This window comes from Brachyhypopomus gauderio, unplaced genomic scaffold, assembly GCF_052324685.1.
Source record: "Brachyhypopomus gauderio isolate BG-103 unplaced genomic scaffold, BGAUD_0.2 sc388, whole genome shotgun sequence".
Lineage (NCBI taxonomy): Eukaryota > Metazoa > Chordata > Actinopteri > Gymnotiformes > Hypopomidae > Brachyhypopomus > Brachyhypopomus gauderio.
In genome coordinates, this window is record NW_027507209.1 from 988 (window position 1) to 7,500 (window position 6,513).

General features: G+C 48.3%; 1 non-coding gene across 1 annotated transcript in view; it reads left to right on the forward strand.

Moving 5' to 3' along the window:
* The first annotated feature begins 5,987 nt into the window (after positions 1–5,987).
* Positions 5,988–6,513, forward strand: part of LOC143505605 (18S ribosomal RNA) — a 1,840-nt gene continuing 1,314 nt past the window's right edge. Inside the window, exon 1 of the ribosomal RNA XR_013127899.1 lies at positions 5,988–6,513. This exon is cut by the window's right edge and continues 1,314 nt beyond it. This is a non-coding gene — a ribosomal RNA (18S ribosomal RNA).

The window sequence follows — 6,513 nt, forward strand, 5'->3', positions numbered from 1 at the left end:
TACATCCCCAGGATCAAGAAAAATTGTCAGTTTTTTTTTCTATTTTTGCTTAGAAATAGGTGTAAATTGACTCTGAAGTGTCATATCAGGCAATGCACAGAGTCCTTAAATATACCAGTAGCATGAGGTTTTTGTTGGAAATTAGTCTATTTCCCTTCCTGAGTTATACCTTATACAAGTAGTAATCTTCAGGCAATGCACAGAGTCCTTAAATTTACCAGTAGCATGAGGTTTTTGTTGGAAATTAGTCTATTTCCCTTCCTGAGTTAGACCATATACAAGTAGTAATCTTCAGGCAATGCACAGAGTCCTTAAATTTACCAGTAGCATGAGGTTTTTGTTGGAAATTAGTCTATTTCCCTTCCTGAGTTAGACCATATACAAGTAGTAATCTTCAGGCAATGCACAGAGTCCTTAAATTTACCAGTAGCATGAGGTTTTTGTTGGAAATTAGTCTATTTCCCTTCCTGAGTTAGACCATATACAAGTAGTAATCTTCAGGCAATGCACAGAGTCCTTAAATATACCAGCAGCAGGTGGTGGCTTTTAGTGAAAAAAGCATAAAAGTGTCCAAAAAACATGCTCTTTAGCTCAGGTACATCCCAGGATCAAGAAAAATTGTCAGTTTTTTCTCTATCTTGCTTAGAAATAGGTGTAAATCCAGTCTGAAGTGTCTGATCAGAAAATGCACTAAGTCCATTTTTTCTGTTATACCATACGCATTTGCCACTGGGTGGCTCCTCCAGACACATCTGTCCACTTGGAGTGTCCAATGAAGGTGCACTCATCTGGGCATGAGGGTAAAGTTATTATACCAACATCATGTGGAGGTTTTCAAGTCAGAATTTGCACAAAGTCCATAAATATACCAGAAGCATGGAGTTTTATGAGTGAATTTAGTCTATGTCCCCTTACTTTGTTAGACCATACACAAGATATTTTCTTCAGGAAATGCACAGAGTCCAATGCTATAACATTGCCAGGTGGTGGCTTTAAGGGAAAAAAGCATAAAAGTGTCCGAAAAAACATGCTCTTTAGCTCGGGTACATCCCCAGGATCAAGAAAAATTGTCAGTTTTTTTTTCTATCTTGCTTAGAAATAGGTGTAAATTGACTCTGAAGTGTCATATCAGGCAATGCACAGAGTCCTTAAATATACCAGTAGCATGAGGTTTTGTTGGAAATTAGTCTATTTCCCTTCCTGAGTTATACCTTATACAAGTAGTAATCTTCAGGCAATGCACAGAGTCCTTAAATTTACCAGTAGCATGAGGTTTTTGTTGGAAATTAGTCTATTTCCCTTCCTGAGTTAGACCCATATACAAGTAGTAATCTTCAGAATATGCACAAAGTCCATAAAATATACCAGCAGCACGAAGTTTTTCAAGTGGAAAATATTCTATGTCGCTTCATTTTGGTATACCATAGGCGTCAGTTTTCGGCGAAAATAATTCTATGTCGATAAAAATGTTATACCATACGTATGATTTTGTGTTCAAAAATCGCACTATGTTCCAATTTTGACCAAGGGGTGGATCATCCAGAGGCCTCGATCCTCTGACAGTGCCCGCCGAATGTGCACCCAGACGGACAATGCATCTCATTCCCCCCTGTCTGGATGATTTTATGAATGGGTGATATGCAAACACCTACCATCAGGTATATTAGGGGAGAGGGTCTTCTGAAAGCCACATATATGGTATACCATAAATGAAGACAAGGATTATGGCGCACGCTTTGCCCGACCAAAGGTCACTCCCTGGGCATTTTAGAGGATTTGAGAGGCCTCTTTATGGATCTCACAAATGATCCATGCATGGAATTTTGCACACTTTATCCGAATAAAGTGCACTTTTGGGCTTATGAGAGTAGGTTGGTATGCCTCTCTCTGGAATGTGAGGAAGGATCCAGGAATAAAGGCATGTAATGCCACACAATTTATCCGACTAAATGACACTCTTGGGCTTATGAGAGAGGATGAGGGGCCTCTCTGTGGATGTCAGAAAGGCTCCATGCATGAAAGCATGTAATGTCACACACTTTATCCGATTAAAGTGTACATGTTTGGCTTATGAATAAGCATGAGGGCCCTATATGTGGATGTCAGAAAGGTTCCAGGCTTAAAGGCATGTAATGTCACACACTTTATCCGATTAAAGTGTACATGTTGGGCTTATGATTAAGCATGAGGGCCCTATATGTGGATGTCAGAAAGGTTCCAGGCTTAAAGGCATGTAATGTCACACACTTTATCCGATTAAAGTGCACATTTGGGCTTATGATTAAGCATGAGGGCCCTATGTGTGGTATGTCAGAAAGGCTCCATGCATGAAAGCATGTAATGCCACACACTTTATCCGATTAAAGTGTACATGTTGGGCTTATGATTAAGCATGAGGGCCCTATATGTGGATGTCAGAAAGGTTCCAGGCTTAAAGGCATGTAATGTCACACACTTTATCCGATTAAAGTGTACATGTTGGGCTTATGATTAAGCATGAGGGCCCTATATGTGGATGTCAGAAAGGTTCCAGGCTTAAAAGGCATGTAATGTCACACACTTTATCCGATTAAAGTGCACATTTGGGCTTATGATTAAGCATGAGGGCCCTATATGTGGATGTCAGAAAGGTTCCAGGCTTAAAGGCCATGTAATGTCACACACTTTATCCGATTAAAGTGCACATTTGGGCTTATGATTAAGCATGAGGGCCCTATGTGTGGATGTCAGAAAGGCTCCATGCATGAAAGCATGTAATGCCACACACTTTATCCGATTAAAGTGCACATTTGGGCTTATGATTAAGCATGAGGGCCCTATGTGTGGATGTCAGAAAGGCCTCCATGCATGAAAGCATGTAATGTCACACACTTTATCCGATTAAAGTGTACATGTTGGGCTTTATGAGAGTAGGTTGGTATGCCTCTCTCTGGATGTGAGGAAGGATCCAGGAATAAAGGCATGTAATGCCACACAATTTATCCGACTAAATGACACTCTTGGGCTTATGAGAGAGGATGAGGGGCCTCTCTGTGGATGTCAGAAAGGCTCCATGCATGAAAGCATGTAATGTCACACACTTTATCCGATTAAAGTGCACATTTGGGCTTATGATTAAGCATGAGGGCCCCTATGTGTGGATGTCAGAAAGGCTCCATGCATGAAAGCATGTAATGTCACACACTTTATCCGATTAAAGTGTACATGTTGGGCTTATGATTAAGCATGAGGGCCCTATGTGTGGATGTCAGAAAGGCTCCATGCATGAAAGCATGTAATGTCACACACTTTATCCGATTAAAGTGTACATGTTGGGCTTATGATTAAGCATGAGGGCCCTATATGTGGATGTCAGAAAGGTTCCAGGCTTAAAGGCATGTAATGCCACACACTTTATCCGTTTAAAGTGCACGCTTCGGCTTAAGAGAGGAGTTGAGAGGCCTCTCCCTGGAAGTCACAGATGATCCAGGCCTGCAATGGCAGACACTATATCACTTTATCCGAGTAAGAGGCTCCCTCTGAGCAAAGTAGGGGGGGAGTGAGGCCCCCCCCGGAGGTCTGAAAAGATCCAGGCCTTTAAATGACACGGGCTGTGCCCGAGCAAAGTGCCCACGCTGGGCAAGGGTGGAGGCGTGATGCTCCCCCTTATGGAGGTCGTCCTACCTCCATCCTCACGTAATGTATTTCGACCTGTGCGTATCCGGAGGGTGCTATGCGCAAGCCCGGAAGATGCTGGTTTCGGCTGGCCTTACCGGATCCAATGGTATAGCACCTAGGTGCGCTCTAAGGCCGTAAACCCCCCCCATGTGTTTGAGAATGGTAGGTGTTATACCATTGCCACGAACCACTTATTGAATCAGCCATGCCCTTTCGGCAATCGAGTCTCAGAGGTGTGTCCGAGGGAAGATTTGCCTTGGCGGGCATGGCTGTCTGGCATCTCCCCGACCCTGGAGGAATGCGCTAACGGTGTAATGCAAACACCTACCAGCAGGTATATAGGGGAGCATGCTTTCTGAGCCTTATATGATTGTACCATAATAAGGATCAGAAGAAAGGCAGTGCGTTAAGGTGAACTAGCCCGACTCTAATGCACCTTGACGGCTTAAGGGGAGGGATAAGTGACCCCTGCTGATGGAGGTCAAAGACATCCGTGTCTCTCAGGCCTTCGAACCACTGCTTGCGCCCGACCGAAATGCCACTGCTGGGCATGGGTGTAAGAGTGGTGACCCCCCTTATGGAGGTCTGTCCAACCTCCAGCCTGCATGCTCCACCTCGGCCTGTGCGTATCCGGAGGGTGCTGTGCGCAAGCCCGGAAGATGCTGGTTTCGGCTGGCCTTACCGGATCCAATGGCACAGTACCTAGGTGCGCTCTAAGACCGTTATCCGAACCCAAGTCCGCCAGGGGTTTTTCAGTTATACCAGTAGCATCGACCATCACTTTGATCAGCCAGGCCTTTTCGGGGGTCGAGCGTCCGAGGTGTGTCCGAGGGAAGATTTGCCTTGGCGGGCATGGCTGGCGAGTACCTCCCCGGCCGTGGAGGAAAACGCATACGGTGCATTGCAAACACCTACCAGCAGGTATATAGGAGAGCATGTCTCTTGAGTTCATCCTAACCTTATAATGGTTATCCCATTCATAAGGCCTGGATGCAAGGCGGTGCGTGAAGGTAACATTAGCCTGACTCTAACACTTTCACCGGTTAGGGGTGGAGTGGTGACCCCCCTAACACTGGAGGTCTCGCCGACCTCCAGGCACCAGCCTCACATGCTCTACCTCGGCCTGTGCGTATCCGGAGGGTGCTGTGCGCAAGCCCGGAAGATGCTGGTTTCGGCTGGCCTTACCGGATCCAATGGCACAGTACCTAGGTGCGCTCTAAGACCGTTATCCGAACCCAAGTCCGCCAGGGGTTTTTCAGTTATACCAGTAGCATCGACCATCACTTGGTTCAGCCAGGCCTTTTCAGGGGTCGAGCGTCCGAGGTGTGTCCGAGGGAAGATTTGCCTTGGCGGGCATGGCTGGCGAGAACCTCCCCGGCCGTGGAGGAAAACGCGTACGGTGGATTGCAAAAACCTACCAGCAGGTTTTTAGGGAGAGTGTCAATCTCGAGGGCGTTCGGAGCTCTCCCGATCTATTGGCATACGATGCCCGCCAGGGGTTAGGCTCTCGGGTTACCACTTAAGGTTTCTCCCTGTCATAAGAAAGACAACCGGTCAAACCAATGCGCAATGTACAATGAGGTGTGAGCTCATGAATGAATATATGGGATAGAGCCACAACCTCGGTGCGACATACCTAGGTACAGGAATAGGGCGAGAGGTGGATGCGCTCCTTCAGGACGGGTAGGTCGGCAGCCTCTCGGGTATGATCGTTCACCAACGAAAGCTGTACAAAAGGGGTGACTGCGCTCATTGAGGACGGCAGCCTCGACATGACATACCTATCAAAAACTCTCCCATGAGGTGTGTGCGCTCCTTCAGGATGGGAGGTCGGCAGCCTCGGTATGATCATGATGACCGAGACACAGGCCTTGGGTTGGGCCTAGGGTTGAAGCCTTCTGTGCCGCCCGGGTAGTTCCTCCCCAAACCAGCGGGCATGCCTCTATGGGGGGGCCTCGGTCTGAAAAGACACGATCCTCACCCGGAACCGTCTGAGGGAAGCGTTGAAGGCCGGTCTGTCTACACAGGTGTCCGCTATCGGCGTCCATGGTGTACGGGTGAGAGCCAGCAGTGGATCGGGTTAGTTCAACACATGCTTGGCCTCACCCCGCCTGGTCACGGAATCACTCATTTCTCGGTTACGTCCCACAGTAGCGCGCGCGCGTGCTGGGAGCTGACGAGGGCTCTCTCCCCCACGCTGACGGCGCACCCCTGCTGCACCGATGGTGGGCGTCCGGTACCGAGGTGGGCCCCTGACCCTGCCCGGGGGATGGAGCACGCCGAGGTGGCCGCGACGTTAGCTGGTGTCCCTTTCACCACCGCGGTGCAGCTACCTGGTTGATCCTGCCAGTAACATATGCTTGTCTCAAAGATTAAGCCATGCAGGTCTAAGTACACACGGCCGGTACAGTGAAACTGCGAATGGCTCATTAAATCAGTCATGGTTCCTTTGATCGCTCCACACGTTACTCGGATAACTGTGGTAATTCTAGAGCTAATACATGCAAACGAGCGCTGACCCCTCTGGGGGATGCGTGCATTTATCAGATCCAAAACCCATCCGGCGGGGCGCGGGCCCCCCGGCCGCTTTGGTGACTCTAGATAACCTCGGGCCGATCGCGCGCCCTCCGCGGCGGCGACGTCTCATTCGAATGTCTGCCCTATCAACTTTCGATGGTACTATAGTCGCCTACCATGGTGACCACGGGTAACGGGGAATCAGGGTTCGATTCCGGAGAGGGAGCCTGAGAAACGGCTACCACATCCAAGGAAGGCAGCAGGCGCGCAAATTACCCATTCCCGACACGGGGATGGTAGTGACGAAAAATAACGATACAGGTCTCTTTCGAGGCCCTG